Here is a 17,164-nt window from a genome sequence, read left to right as displayed (position 1 = left end):
TTGTAGCTCTCCAACCATTGTAGCACTAGCATCTTTTGACTCAGTTGTATGGTCTAAATCCATATATATGGATTTGAAATTTTTATTCATTAGAACTTCAAGTGCTCTATCGAGATGAGGAGCCCATCTTGTTTCTAAGCTGTTCACAGGTTTTAATGTGTTTTCTTCTAGAGCATCACTGACACTTTTTTAATTCCCTGCTTGCTTTGGCACTCAAATGATACTGTTTGTAAAGTCCTAACAGAAGGTATTTTATGTCTGATAAAAACTTTTAATTCCTTCACAACATCCAACAGTGGGCCACACACTATACCCCAACTTACCATGGCATCCTATCTCTAGTAAGAAGTGCAATTAGTCCATTTTCTGCTCCATTATTGATGAAAACACCATCAGTACCTATAGTGGTTGCCTTTCTTTTGCAGTTCTCCACACCAACTGTCTGAAATACTTTTTTAATTGCTGTTTTTAATCCTGTGGCAGTATCACTGGGTGGGGCCTGCAAGTCCAAAAATTTTGTAACAACATTTCCTGCCTAAACAAATACAGTTTCTTCTTCAATTGCTCCAGTGTCTTTAAATATATCTGAGATGAAGGAAAACACTGCAGCATTATCAAGGTCTGCTCACAGATCTTACACCATGATGTCATTAATGCACGTGATAAAGTTTTTCGCTGATTTCTCATGTACGTGTCTCCATTTATTTTCTGTAACTCGCATAATGGCCCAAATAGAGAAAACAGCTATTTTGTTACTACTAAGTAATAAGCGGTAGTGAAAAGTTTTTCCAGTTTCTCAATCTGATAAGCATGTAAATTTCTCATGCATAAATCCATCTGCTGAACCTGCAGTTTAGATTCAGCATTGGCAGCTTGAACACACAGAGTATGCTCTCCACTTATATCGTGGGTTTTGATCAGTTGTAGACGAAAATTACTGGTACCTTTTACAAAAACACTATCACCTTTGCACACGTTTTTGTGGCTTTTGCATGCCTTGCAAAACATTTCAGTAGTTTCTTGATCAAACTTTAACCAAGAGAATGTTTCTTCCCATTTTGGTAGGTAACTCCGAGATCGTTTCTCTCATACTTTTCATTGCATTCCGCAGAAGGCATTAACTGCTTGATCTTGCTGCCGAAGCAGCAGGAATGATCCCACTACAACCATTGACACTTATGGTGGTGCCTGCTTTTTCTTGACTTTTTTATCCTTGTCAATTCTGTCATCTTCACTACAGTGTTCCTTTGTACAACTATTGTCTTTACTAATATCACTTTCTCTATTCAATTATAAACTCTCATCATCAGATTTCCTTCACCTTTTGAAATATTTCAACAAAGTCACATTCTTTGGTAAAACCACACATTAACCACAGACAAGAACTGCTATTCTGTTTATTAGATGCACGGACTTGTTGGGCTAAGTAAATTATATGGAGACAGTCAGATATTGGAGGGAGGGCATCTGTTCATAAAAATTGCTGGCACTGAAACCCTGTCACCCAAAGGTGATGTCATCAGTACACAGAAACTACCGCACAAGGCTGTTCAATATAGTTTTCACATGTACCTTCTAATCTATATGTTACAATATTTGTTGCCGGTGCGGCAGGGGAAATATGTCTAATGAAAGAAATTGCAACTTGTTTGCCCGGTTTCCAGTTTTATTACAGGCTGTTATTGCCCATTATCGGCAAACATCCGTTAAGGATAACCAATAAGACAATTATTTAAACGTAAAATATCACTTATATGCTCGGGAAATAGACATAGTAAGAACTGTTGCCTGTAGGTAATATTTATATGCCCTGGGATGTCGGGCAGTTCATAATTTTGAACTCTGGACTGCAGTAGCCTATATACAGTGATCGTTCTGTACTGGTACAGGTATATAACATATAATCAATTGTACACTGCACTCCATGTTGAACTACTAAATAATAGGTTAGGCCTAGGTTAGAGTACCTTAATCCAACTCAAATATCTGAAAAATGAGTTGTAACCTCGACTTTGAGCTCAGTTTTGACCTGGGGACTTAAAATGAGCCAACAAACCATACATCAACAAAATAGACATATTTCTGAAACTTTATCTGAATGCATGGATGCGAAAGTAAATTCAAAACAACGGCCTTAAGTTGGGAATAGTACACTGGAAATGCTACTGTAGCCCGAAATAATGAAGTGGACTATTCCCAATTTGAGGCCGTTGTTTTGAATTTGCTTTCGCATCCATGCATGCAACTGAGAACGTTAAGCCTATTACTCAGTACTAACCTTGCTCACTCGAACGTGTTGAACTCGTGCACGTTCCCATACAATTCTAAATTGATTTTGTTGATTTGTCTGTTCTTTACACTAATTTTATATGAAGACGGTGCCACAGTACTGTACTACTACTAGTAGTATAGTGTATACATGACAAAGTTAAAAATAATGTTGTCATACGTGTCGAAGTCTCACGCAATTTGACCTAAAAGATCGAATTATCGTCTTTAGACTACTCAGTTCAGTCAGTTGTTTTCCCAGCTTTTCAGAACATACTGATTTGAATTTACAGTCGCAAAATAGTTGAATAGTATGATACTCTTATTTTTCTGTAGATGTGACTAAATAAAGCAGTAAATGCAGAGTAAAGTCGAACATGGCATATAAGGCTAATTACAAAACAATCGACTAAAGTTGAGTGTGGTAGTGAAAGAGTTAAGGGCATTGTAGCTGGGGGAAAAATCTTTGTGGTGTCCTCTTCCCATGGTGCGCTAAACATGTGCTTATTTTGCTTAATGGTTAGTTCAGGGTTGAGATCAAAAACCTTTTCATTTTGTTTGAGAACAAAATTCTTTTGGGGGCACAGAGAGATCTGTCTGCACTCCCACTGTAGTAGTGGAACGAAGTGCAGCAGCATACGTCCAGGATGAAGTAATGGACTTTTGAGCCTAAAGTTAGTTAATGTATTGAATTGTCTTCAAATGCCGCCCTACTTTTTCTCCCAATAATTTAGGGCAAGAATAGAAGTGGAATGGGTGAGAGCCATTGCAACTGATGCAATGAGGGTCCGTTTCACACTCATAGACATCATGGTCCTTGCAACCACAATGAGCACACATCAAGGAACCACAACATAATGTCTTCGAGTGACCAAACTTTTGACACTGAAAACATTTGAGAGGTTTTGGAATGTATGGTCGTGCCTTGCAATTAAGATAACCTGCCTTGTGGTGGCAGGTGCAAATAATGATGTAAATGTTAAAGTGAGAACATTGGTCAGCATCATAATTCCACCTCTGCAAATTGAGATATGCCTCACTGCAGAAACTCCTTAGGTGGAGAAACCAGAGAGGATCTATGACCTGGGGATGCTCATCAAATCCCTCTCAACAATAACTCCTCATGATGAATTCAAAATAGGATGAGGCATAACCTCAATAGGTATATCCCCAATCGCCTTTGAGTGTAAGGAGTTCACTGCATTGAGATGTGAATGTTTCCACCAATATGTCACCAGACCGAAGCTTTTTGACTGACTTTTGAGAGCCAGCAAATCCTTCTATTCCCTTCTGAATAAAAAAGGGAGATATTTGCCCTAAAGGTTTGTCTGAAAGAGAATGTAGAATAAGAAAATCTGGTACAGGTGTTACAAATGCTGAAGATTGCTGCCCAAAATTTTCAAGAACCTGTGGACTGTTCTTCACTATTTTATTTAAGTTTTTATTTAGATGGTCCATTATAAGAAAGAATATTTCGGTACTCACTGACCCCACCCGCCATGGAGTCCTACGACGGGACGGACTACAATGCCAAACAAAGACACTGCAGCAACACCAGGGTTTCGTGAGCACTATACCCAAAGACCAGTATCAGATAACATGTCCACAACACCTGTTGAGAACATCCAACACTAGTACTTGGTTGACCCTAGCCCAAGTGGACTAGCCAATTGACCCTAGGGGGCTACTCCAAGGTTGTCCATCTACAGGAATTCAAGGCCAAAATGGTGTGTTAGGGTTGAATCCCTCAACCACCAGTAACAGGATTAACAATACTGTTATACAAAGTTTCTGCATTGTTGTTTTTTTTGTGTGTGTATGTGAAATGGGACAAGAAGTACTAAATCAGCACCAGTTAAAAAAAATAATGGCTGCCAAGAGTGTGCCTGATAGCGGGATAGAAAACATTGAACGTGAAAGTTTGGTTGACACAAAGAAAGTCCTGTTAGCTTCACTTCAAATTAAAGTGGGCTTGATGAATCAGTTTGTGAAGACCTCAGACAAAGATGTTAACTCTTTCAAGTGTTTATGGGCAATTTCCAACCTTTTCAGAAGTTACATTTAAAGAAAGTACTTTGTTTATCCTCGGATAAGAAAATCGACTTTTGGCATTGTTTAACTACATGTATATGTGCATGTATACATAGATTGCATTTATTGTTAATAGGCGATTAAATGAGCAATATAAAAGAATAACGAATTAAATATTTCATAACGATTATTTGTCCAGGTTTTCAAATTGTTGTGATAATTAATAATACCACCCGAATGTACTTGGTATATTCCATCATTCAGAAATAATCCAAAAACCAATGTGAGTCTAGTCGAAAATCATGAAAAAAAATTAAAGTAAGTAATGGTACAAAGCTGAGTGTTTACACCAATAACGATTCAACTTCTACTGTTTTTCACTGTCTAAACCTCGTTTTGGAAACACAGTTACCATTAAATACCTTATAAAAGAAAGCAAATGGATAGAAGCTGGTCTCTAACATTTCGACTAATTGTACTCCCTACCTCCACCGTTCCAAAACAAGAAATATATAAAAATGTATACCCTACCATAATATGTGTGTGATTTTTTTATGATTATTCATGACTGCTGACTGGATTAACATCACTGTTTGGATTTTGACTGACAAATGGGATGTCCCATAGGCATTATCCATTATGACAATAAGTTGGTAACATGAACCAATAAAAACAATACGATACTGATATATATAAAGAAATTTGGGAATTAACCGAAATTACATAGTAAAACACATACATACACAAATAGAAGTTATACAAAAACAAACAAAACCGATATGTAAGTGGTACGCAAACACCATGTTAAACATAATAATGGATATTTTAATTATTTTTATTTATATGTGAGGACATTATTAAATCCTGCTTAACTCCAATGTAAAAGGTAACACTAACTTTGTAGGTATATTTGATATAGTAGACACACATTCAACACTATCTGTAAATATTTCAATTTTTTATTTATATGTGGGGACATTATTAAATCCTGGGTGATTCCACTATAATAGGTAAACGTTAGTTCTGGTAATTTTTCAGGCTATGTAAGTACAGTTGACCCAGAAGAAACACATTCAACACTATCTGTAAATACTTCAATTTTTTTATTTATATGTGGGAACATTATTAAATCCTAGGTGGCTCTACTGTAAGAGGTAAAATTTAACACTGGTCGTTGTTCCAGCTGTGTAGGTGTATTTGATACAGTAAAGACATGGTCACCACTATCTCTATATATTTTCAATTTTTTCACAAGAGTCTTCATAATTTTTCTAATTATTTGAAAAATCAACAGAATAAGTTTTTATGTGTTTTTCTTAACATACCATAAAGGAATAAAAATGTTTCATACTTTAAATTAAACGTCAGAAATATATTTCCATACACAAACATGAAAATCACGTGACTATATGTTTATACTTTTATATCATCACAGAACCAGTTTTATGTTTATAATTTAATATAATGTGCTTAAATATTAACTTACAGCCCAGTTATGTTTTAATCACAATGTATATATGTAATTATTATCATATTTTGAACTTTCCCTGTTAATTTGTATAAAAACACAAAATTATTTATGGCATTGTCAGTTCATCATTAGATTGATTTATGACGTCTACAAACCAAAAGGTAAAAGAATGTATCTATTATTCGCTCTGCTCTCAGATGGTACAAAGGCGAACTTACAGATTTACAATGCGAAAATCACAGGTTTGATTCTACATGGTGGAAAGTTTAAATTGGGTGATGCGGCTTTAGCTATAAGAAAAGACATTACTTTTCACTTACAAAAATATTTCTCAACTGTATAGATAGCTTTTCTCCAGAATTACACAATTCACTTCCGATATTCACAAATCTTGTTGAAACAATAAATTTCTTAATTCTACAATATTTGGTTAAAAGAATAGATAAGCAAACAATTTAAGCATAACTATGAGCATAAAAAGTGTTTTATTCATGGTGGAACATATTACATGTTTCAAGAATACATTGGTTTGTCTTCTTGAGAAACAGAAGACATATTTTCACTATATTTTACCATCAGTAAAACACTTCTTTATGTTTATAAATCGTTGTTTGTCCACCTAATGTTATAATTACATGATGTTCTTCACAATTAATGTATTTAGTTAAAATCTTATTGATCAACTTAAGGTATTATTCAACATTTCCTACCAGTAGTCATATCCAGTTACAGTTTTAACGTCTTTACTTAAACCTAGTTTTATTAAGTACTTGTTCCACATTTTCAAGTATTTTTCTTCATCAATCACAGTTGTTGTACATTTAACTTTTCAAACAGCACTCGAACTACAAGTGTAGAAGTTTTATCTCTTTTCCCTTTCCTTAAGTTTCTGATAAAACATGAAAATAAGTTAAAAATGTATTATATCGCAATAAAAATAAATGAATTAATGGGGACACTGTAAAATATTTTGAATGGATATTTCATTATTTCATACCTTTGCTATTAAAGTTAAGTACTTATAAGTTTATATTATAAATTCATAATAATATAAACATTTAAAATTAAATAATATAAGCAGGTCAGGGTAAAAATCAGAGACTAAAAACTTGTAAAACTATTCACAAACCACAAGAAGAAACTGTGTCGATAGAAACGTTTATCAGATTAGGATAAACTTCAATTTTGTTCTTTATTCATTGTCTCCATCAGATTTAGAAGTGTTGGTTCCTACAAACACTGGAACGTTTCTCCAGAGACTCTGTGCACCCAATATAGCTAGGTAATTACTTTGTGCCAGAACAACTATTTTGATCATAGCTCTTTTACTTCTTCAAGAAACTGATCAATTCTTCTCCTGTGCTCAGAGATGTATGATGGGAGGTAACTGGTTACTTTTATTGTTCATCCATTGTCACCAAGAAGAAAAAATTGACAGTTTGGTAAAATGTACACTTTTATCGATTACTGTAGCAAGAGCGGCTCTTTAGAGGGCTCACATAAAGATATTCTATGTTGGGTGAGAAGCTTTAGAAGTATTGTCTTGTTTGTGAGGAACATCTTTGTTATAACTTTTAACTGATAAGTTTCAGACATTTTCACATTGTAATTATCGACAGTGCTTGAGATACTAACTCGTCATCAATGGAAGATGAACCACGAATGCATCAATCTTAATTTTTACTTGCTTTCAGCGACCTTTTCTTGTTGGTGAAATATAGATAGTTTATACTGTCTCGTATACTCAGGTTATAGTTCAACAGAAGTGGCCGACATGTTGAGGAACTAGTTTCAAAGCTGAATCAAGTTATGTATGGATAGAGTCGATAACTGGTGTGTCCCTTTAATAGAATTTGGCATCAGCTAGGAGTATTGTAGTTGTCTGTTGATGTGTGCTTCCCAGTATGCATGTCGCAGTAAAATCTAGATTCGTCAGACCAAACGACATTTTTCCAATCTTCAATCATCTAGTTCTGGTGATCCCCTGCAGCCTCATCTTCCTGTTCTTAGCTAACAGGAGTAAAGCCCAATATGCTTCTGCACATCATTGCTATAAAGAGTGGTTATTATGGTCTTCCTGTCAGCTTGAACGAGTCTGGCCTTTCCCACTGACAAAGTGTTTTCCCCACAAAACTGTCCCTCACTGGATTTTTTCTCACCATTCTCTGTAAACTCTGGAGACTGTAATGAGTTAAAATCCCATACTTTTTCATATGCAATTAAAATCAGCACTCTTAAAACAACAATACACATAGTATAAACCAAAACAATTACAATATAACTGAAATTCAAAACATGCCTCTACTACCATTCCTTAGTGTCGTCCTTTGTAATGGTTGTGGAGGGTGTTCTTGAATTTTATATACATCTCGCTCTTTTCGTTCATATATGTAAACCACACTGGCAGTAGAATGGGTCACACTGGCAGTAGAATGGGTCATTTACTTTTAACGTGGCGCTGTTATAGGATGCCACCTTTCCAACAAGTCAGTTCGTAAAATTTCTACCTTGTCAACTGCAAGTACTGTTATTGTGAAGTGGAAACGTCTAGAAGCAACAACAGCTCAGTCACAAAGCAGTTGGCCACACAAACTCACAGAATGGGACCGCCAAGTGTTGAGGTGCGTAGCGCCTAAAATTATCTGTCCACAGTTGCAACACTCACTACCGAGTTCCAAACTACCTCTGGAAGCAACGTCAGCACAAAAACTGTTCGTCGGGAGCTTAATAAAATGGGTTTATATGGCCGAGCAGCCGGATGCAAACCTAAAATCAGCATGCACAATACCAAGCGTCAGCTGAGTGGTATAAAGCACACCGCCATCGGACTATGTAGAAGTGGAAAAGCGTTCTCTGGAGAAATGAACCATACCTCACGATCTGGCAGTCTGACGAACGAATCTGGGTTTAGCTGACGCCAGAACGCTACCTTCCTGCATGCTTAGTGCCAACTGTAAAGTTTTATGGATGAGGAGTCTGGTAACACTACTCATTAACTGTCGTTTTGTCAGCAATTCGGATAATTTAAAAATGTATCTGGAAATGTTTTTAATACATTTTAATTTCTGAAGAAAAAAATTGTAATCAGTTATTTAATTTGTTAACTTGGTTGATCCATTAATGTTTTTAATAAAACTTTGATGCTTCAAATGACTTTATTACAACATAAACTAATTTTAATTCAGTGATTTGTTGTACGTCTGCATTGTATTGTGAATAAACTGTTAGTGCCATCTGATCAATGATTTGAGTATTACTTAGAAACAATTTGATTTTCTGTATATGTCCAAACGTTTATACGAATAAGTATGAAAGAGAGATGAAATTATTGGTAATAGAAAATTTGAGAAATACTTTCACAAAAGTAGCTTTTCTATTTTGAAATAAACTTAATATTAAAGGTAAAATATTAAGTCTTAACATATACTAGGGCCGGGTATGGCCAGTTGGTTAAGGCGCTCGACTCGTAAACATGCTCGCTCTTTCAGCCGTGGGGGCGTTATTATATGATAGTTACTCCCTCTATTTCTTGGTAAAAGAGTAGCCCAGGAGATGGCGATGGGTGGTAATGACTAGCTGTCATCCCTGTAGTCTATTACTGCTAAATTAGGTACGGCTAACGGAGATAGCTCTTTTGTAGTTTTGCTCCAAAATTCAAAAAGCAAACAAACCATATATTAGAGGTTAAAATATTGTGTAAATTTTAAGTCACACTGTTACTACGTCTTGTAAGAATTATTTTTTTAAACTTGTATAGTTTATATGGTATATAAATTATTATTGTCAATAACAACTCGGTGAAAATGAATTCAACCTACCATTTATGACAAATATGTAAAAGGACCCCATTGGCATAGCGGTATGTCTGCAGACTTATATTGCTAAAAACCGTGTTTCGATAGTCGTGGTTGGGAGAGCAAAAATATCCTTTTGTTTTCTTTCCCCACGAGTGCGGCGGTAAGTCTACGAATTTACAATGCCAAAATCAGGGGTTCGATTCCCCTTGGTGGACTCAACAAATAGCCTGATGTGGCTTTAGAATAAAAAAAAACCTTTTTATCCCAGCATGGTCGAGTGTGTTTAGATATTCGACTCGTAATCCGAGAGTCGCGGATTCGAATCTCAGTCGCACCAAACATGCTCGCTTTTTCAGCCGTGGGAGCGTTATAATATGACGATCAATCTTTCTATTCGTTGGTAAAAGAGTAGCCCAAGAGTTGGCGGTGGGTGGTGATGACTAGCTGCCTTCCCTCTAGTCTTACACTGCTAAATTAGGGACGGCTGGCGCAGATAGCCTTCGCGTAGCTATGCGCGAAATTCAAAACAAACAAAATCCCTTTGTTTCACCCATGTAGGTTAAATTGCACGTGCCACCACGTTTGGAGCGTTATTTTCAAAATTTTATTAACTAACATTTTTAACCACTTACGTCAATGAGATTAGCATCAAAACGTAGTTCACAATCTAAATTTTAAAATTATATATGTTTTCATTTCTTAATTTAATAAAAAATGTGAAGAAAAAAGTTAAGTATCTGTTATTGTATGTCACATAATACGTCCAGCTGTCTCATTACTCAGTTTCTGTTTCATCACGCCCACGATTCAACATGTATAAATACTTGAAGAATTAGAAACTCGAATTTGAGCTACAGACATGATAAATATAAAATAAGAACGTCCCTCTTCTATGATTTGTCGTGATAACAATATATTTAGCAAATCTACCTGAGTAACTCCGCCCTTCAACCCAATCATTTAAAAGTTCTTAAGTAGTACCACCGACTACTATGACCAATAGAAAGAGTATTTTACCAGATACGTAATTCTGACAATTGTTTGTATTTAATCAATAAGACGTTTTTCTGGAAAGGAATGGGATTTTTAAACCCTCATATATTTTACTTAGCAACCCTACTAAATTACAGGGATTTCGAGGATACAAACACAGCAATTTGATGTGTGTTTTTTATTTATCAAAAGTTAATATTTGAAGCATACACACAAGTGTAAAGAAAGCTTAATGATAGTACACATGTACGAGTGCACAAGTTCGTAGTCGAAATTGGTGTTTTTCAAAGTATTTCTTATTTACTTTCTATGTTTTAAGAAATGCGACTCAAATTTAAACATTTATGAGTAAATAGTTATTTGTATATTTCTACACACATGTAACGAACGGTATATGGTATATGTGGTATACTTTTGTAGGTCAACACAAACATATACTCCTACTGTACTTGTGTTATTGTCTAAACTGAGGTAAATTTAAAACCATATTCAAAATTTGAATTATTCGCTGGTAATATAACCTTTTGAAAAATAGAAAATGTAGAGTTAATGTAGCGCGAACCTTTTCTAAGTACTTTACTCCAGAAGCTGGCGTCCTTCAGGGAGGGATACATACTCTTCATCATGTATGTAAACAATTTACCATTGAAGGGTCCTAAGCATGGATTCTCATCACAGTTTGCTGATGATGTGGAAGTCTGGAAAAGTGCCAGAACACCAATAGTAGCAGCCATAAACATACAACAGAATAAGCGAATACTGTCAAAAATGCAGAATAAAAATAAATACAGCAAAATTATAACATGTCGTCTTTACGAAGTTGATAAAATACAAAAAAAAAATACAGCCTGAAATATATGTGAATGAAATACTACTTCCGCCTACCACATCGGCAAAATTTCTAGGTCTAACCTGGCGAAGAACCAACTATGCTTGAAGTATAACTGACAAGAATAGTAGAGCATCAACAGACAACATACTAAAAATTTACAAAACACACATTAGACCAGTAAATGACTATGCAGCTCCAGCATGGATAACTGTAACTGACAAAACAATTAAAACGAAGTTACAAACAATCCAAAACATACTCTTCTCAACAGCATACAGTTTCCAGAGCAACATCATCCAAATTTACACATTCAAATGTACTAACCACACCAGATAGACTCCTACATAGCACAATAAAGTATTTTGATAAAAATTGGATGAAAAATTAATTATTAAACGAACAAGAGAGGAACCTCATACATGATGAAGATAGTCCTAAACACTTCTACCAGATCAACATACATTTTAAACACAAAAATAAATAAATGAAAAAAAGATAAAATAATAATACATATTTAGAAAAAGGGCCACCATCAAACTAGACTTCCTACTGATAGGGCAAAATAATATTTATATATGTATACCAGTAAATAAACATTGATCTTAAAAGGGTCGGAGTAAATTCAGTCCACTATGAACCTAAAGCAGTGAGTAACAACAACCAACACTGCATGATCATATAAGTAAAGAAAGGCGGAAGAGGTCAAAGAGCACCTGACCCTCCAGAGTACATATGATACCCAAGAGAGAAAAAACAATACGCAGTGCTCTATTTATTCTCGAATTTTGCCTTTTTCATTGTCACGTTTAACACTAACTTCCGACAGATGAAGATATCTTCCAAGATCAAAATTAAAAATTTATTTGAATTTCGCACAAAGCTACATGAGGGCTATCTGTGCTAGCCGTCCCTAATTTAGCAGTGTAAGACTAGAGGGAAGGCAGCTTGTCATCACCACCCACCGCCAACTCTTGGGCTACTCTTTTACCAACGAATAGTGGGATTAACCGTAGCATTATACACCCCCACGGCTGGGAGGGCGAGCATGTTTAGCACGACGCGGGCGCGAACCCGCGACCCTCGGATTACGAGTCGCACGCCTTACGCGCTAGGCCATGCCATGCCAACTGATTAAACGCCGAAAGCTGACAAAGTACAGAAACTAGAAGGAGAAAAATTTGTGGTAACACCACAAAGCCACAATTCAATTTTAAAACAGCTTTGATTTGAATTCAAAATATACAAATTTAAAAGGAAGTGGAAAAAATATAAAGATTACGTGTGTGTTTTCTTATTGCAAAGCCACATCGGGCTATCTGCTGAGCCCACCGAGGGCTAAAGATTACGCGATTTTTATTACAAAATATTTGTTCGATAATCACAATTACTGTTGTGAAAATACTTTAAACAGCTCGTCTGGCAGGTATATTACATGACTTAAGAGTAAACAAAAACAAAAATGTACTTCGTCAGAAATTATAGTTTATATATTTTAGACAAACGTCCTTGGTCTGATATAAGTCTGTCATTCGGAGTCCTGTATACAACAGTCGTTTAGTTTAACAGTAAAAGATTGGCTTGAATTATAGTGAATAAAATTCTTAAACGCGTAATCTTCGCTTACTATTAAAGTGTTATTGTTGTGACGGTTACAAAACATCAAAGATATCACATTACATGATTTATGCCTCTCGAGGATTTTGTCATGAAACAAAAGAATCGTGATGTAATGAGTGATTAATCTCTAAAGCCATCCAAGTGTTGCTCGTGGTAGGGTAAATGGGACTTCAGGTTGTACCTACAGAAATATTGAATGCAAGCTAACGAGGCTATAACTTCATTAAACATGTCACTGGTGAGGTTTCATTTGGAATATTGTGTTCAGTTTTATTTTGCATTTCGAACAAAACTACACGAGGGCTATCTGCGTTAGCCGTCCTTAATTTAGCAGTGTAAGACAAAAAGGGAAGGCAGATGGTCAACATCACTCACCGTCAACTCTTTTTACCAACGAATAGTGGGATTAAGCGCTACAATATGAAGCCCTCACGGCTGAAAGAGCAAGCATATTGGGTGTGACCGAGATTCAAACCCGCGACCCTCCGCTTACGTGCCTTAACCACCCGGCCTATTGTGTTTAGTCTTAAGTTTCTTATTTTTGGGAAGATATTAATTTGTTGAAAAGGGTTCAGAGAAGGGTTACTTCGGTACCTAGGATAGAGGGGCTTGTCATGTGAGGAGAGGTTGAAATCAAAACGTTTGATTGGCCTTTGGATGTTGTAGTTGCAGTAAATATAAGTGAGCTCAAAAGAAAGCTTCATTAGTATATGAATGATAAGAGTTGGTTTTAAATCTTTTTACTTATGTTAATTTATGTAGGGGATGGAACAGCCGAGGTGGACCAACAGGTTACATGTTTTCCCAAAACGTTGTGTTAATAGCCGTGTCGTTTTATGTATCAAATCACAAAATCTTTATTGTAAGAAAAGTAACAAATTGTTCAAAAAAGAGATACTATAATCATGTTACTAAAAAATTATTAATCGCTCAATTTATAATTAAAGAATCACACAGTAAGTTGATTGAGGCTGACTGTATTAGTTATACTCATACTTGCCAAATTCATGCTTGTCCTTCTTTGTGGAACTATAACGTCGTCACATTACTCATGGCGCCCGAGAAACGAGCCTCTGGTGACACTTTCTGGAACAACGACGCCACACTGATCTATGAACGCGCCATATGGTGACAAATTTTTGAAATGTGTCATTCTCTTCAATGACAACATTCCTTTCCCACTTCAGACCGACACATATGTAGCGTCATCTAACGGCCTGTTGCACAAGACCTGGGATAACTAGTTATGCCTGTTGATTTTTTTGTAACTGATATACAAGTTGCATGTTGTATTGTAAAAACTTTAAAAAATTTGTGCTGTAATTTGGGTACAAAATTTATGCTTACAATATTCTCTATGACTAATTTTTTTTAGGATAATAACGAAATTTACATATTTAGAAATTTTTTCTTATAATCTATTCAGTCTTTACTGTTTTCGTTTATTTTCGACAGTAACTTCTATTTAAAGTACTGTTAGCCATTAAAGTGTGCTGCAAAATTTTATACAGTCCAATTCCTATCATTATGGCCATAACGCGCATACGATTGCTGTGAATGATGTGGCCCGGCATGACCAACCGTGTTAAGGCGTGCGACTCGTAATCTGAGGGTCGCGGGTTCGCATCCCCGTCGCGCCAAACATGCTCGCCCTTTCAGCCGTGGGGGCGTTATAATGTTACGGTTAATCCCACTATTTGTTGGTAAAAGAGTAGCCCAAGAGTTGGCGGTGGGTGGTGATGACTAGCTGCCTTCCCTCTAGCCATCCCTCATTTAGCAGTGTAAGGCTAAATAACACAGGGCTCCGACACTTTCATTCATTTATCAGGTATAATAGCTAAGTCGATAAAGCAGTTCGTTTTCGTCCTATTATTTTTAATATCTGAAAGAATAGAAATAGAATTGAATATGAGGAGAACATAAAAGGTGGAACGTAAACATGTCAAAGAGGAAAGGGTATAACGGTACAACGATATTAATGTATTCTAGTGACACTTGAATCAGGTATCTAATGACAATTAGTATTTATTATGGCAGTGTATTGTTCAGTCTGATGATAAAAAAAGAATTGTTGCGTTTCAAATCACCAACAGATAGCGGGTCAACAATGATCAACGTACTTTTTATATTTATTTTTTGTTTTTTATTACTAAGTCGTTTACTTCTCTTATGTGTTTCTGTTTAACATTAATTCCATCAACCTTTAAACTTTGTTCACCAACTTTCATCATCCCAGTGAGTAAACGCAATGTTTTATTATCTCATCCGGGTTACGAACTATACAGTAACGTGTCATATATCACCCAGAAGACACTAAAATGACGTAATACAATGGATGCTTAACACTGCAATTCGTACTGTTGTGAAGTAGTAAAACGTGTGACTGTCATGAATCACGAAAAGAATTAGGCAATCTGTAGACTAGAACACAATGTGGCATGTCACCTGAAAAGCGAATAAAAATATTTGTTACTCCTAAACTTGGATTTATTTACTCTTGAAACAGAAAATTTTCGAAGTCTTGTTTCAGTACTTAAAACTAGATTTACTATTTTTTAAGTTTATTTTCAAAGTTCACGCAAAGCTACACGAGGGCTATCTGCCATAATCATCCTTAATTTACCAATGTAAGACTAAGGGGGACAACTAGTCACCACCACCCATCGCCAACTCTTGGACTACTATTTCACCAACGAATAATGGGATTGACCGTCACATTATAACGACACTCTGACTGAAAGGGCAAGCATGTTTGATGCGACGGGGATTCGAACCCGGGATACTCACATTTAGAGTCGAGCGCCCTAACCACCTGGTCATGCTTAGCCTATTCTTTAGGTCCAGTATCTTTCACACGTTAATATATTTTTAAATCTAGGAGGTTTTATTTAAATATATTTCAACACTTTCCTAACATTGTTTCACCCTAATAGTAAAACGGTACTTTTGTTAACATCACATCAAATATTAATATGAACATTTTAAAATTACTGGATTTTTAGAATAATACAAAATATTTCTTATTGCACATACCTAAATATTCATGTCTGCTTGTGTTTCGTGTAAAAGGACTTAAGCCTTTATTTAATAAATACGGTCTATATTCGTTGGATAAGTTAACACTAAGTTTTGTTCGTTTTTTTACTTTCGTTTACTGAGGACAAAGTTTACCGTTCGTAATATATCAAGAGGCAAACTTATGTTATTTTACTATCTTACGTTAGACCTTTTCAAAAAATGTTAATACATCGTACAAAATGTATACGAAATTATATTTACACTCGCCTTTTGCTTGCATCAGTTAAGTGCGTTCGCGCATATTTAAAGAGTACGATTTAAAACACGCATTTACAAGACAGACAAAATTGATTATTACAAGAATAAACACAATCTCTGTTGTCCTGTTGATAATACAACTTAAAGTACGTGTACAATAGTATAGAAATACTGCTGGTAAAACTATAAGGTATTTAAACTCTGATATATTTGTAAAACAAATCGGTAAAACGTAATCAGGAATACAATATTTTAAATGTTACATTTCAGGTATATTTTGAAGTAGAATAATTATAAAATACTACTTTTGTGACTGGTTTTCAACTAGACATTATAAAGCTTCCAAAATCTGAAAGAAAGACATCAAAATTGCTGTTGTTGCCATAGCATGTGTCTCCCATCTGGTATCAGAGGAATTTTAACACACTTTTATTTCCAAGAAAAGTTTTAAGAATTTTCCACTGGCTGGTTGAGGCTGACAAAAATGTATAAAGCAAATGCATCATAGAGAAAAAAATTAGCTGCGACTTGACAGCAGTCAACAGAACCTCGGCCTATCAGATTTAGTGAATGGGCTGTACAAGGCACATGTGTGTCAAACTTATTTTCTTCTAAAATCTTTTGCTAGTTACAATATTTAAGCCTAACGTTATTGTCACTCATTTCTCAGATAACAACGCTATTGTTAAGCCTAATGCTAATACATTGCAACTGAGGCCACTAACGTTAAGCCTAATACTCAGTATTAACCTTGCTCACATGAACTTGCTCAATTCATGCACCTTTTCAGACAATCCTAAATTAATTTTGTTGATTTGTCAGTTCTTTACAGTATCTTCGTTCGACCATGGTACCACAGTACTGTACTGAAACTAGTAG

At 35.5% G+C, this 17,164-nt stretch overlaps 1 long non-coding RNA gene across 1 annotated transcript; it reads right to left on the bottom strand.

Moving 5' to 3' along the window:
• Nucleotides 1–6,239: 6,239 nt before the first annotated feature.
• LOC143227206 (uncharacterized) lies at nucleotides 6,240–14,157 on the bottom strand. Its single transcript, XR_013014934.1, has 2 exons — nucleotides 14,006–14,157; nucleotides 6,240–7,951 (listed from the first exon to the last, which is right to left on the bottom strand). It is a non-coding gene; the product is annotated as an uncharacterized LOC143227206 (long non-coding RNA).
• Between the last annotated feature and the right edge of the window lie 3,007 nt (nucleotides 14,158–17,164).

This window comes from Tachypleus tridentatus, chromosome 9 (genome assembly GCF_004210375.1).
Source record: "Tachypleus tridentatus isolate NWPU-2018 chromosome 9, ASM421037v1, whole genome shotgun sequence".
NCBI classification, from domain to species: domain Eukaryota; kingdom Metazoa; phylum Arthropoda; class Merostomata; order Xiphosura; family Limulidae; genus Tachypleus; species Tachypleus tridentatus.
This window is presented reverse-complemented; position numbering and strand designations above follow the sequence as displayed.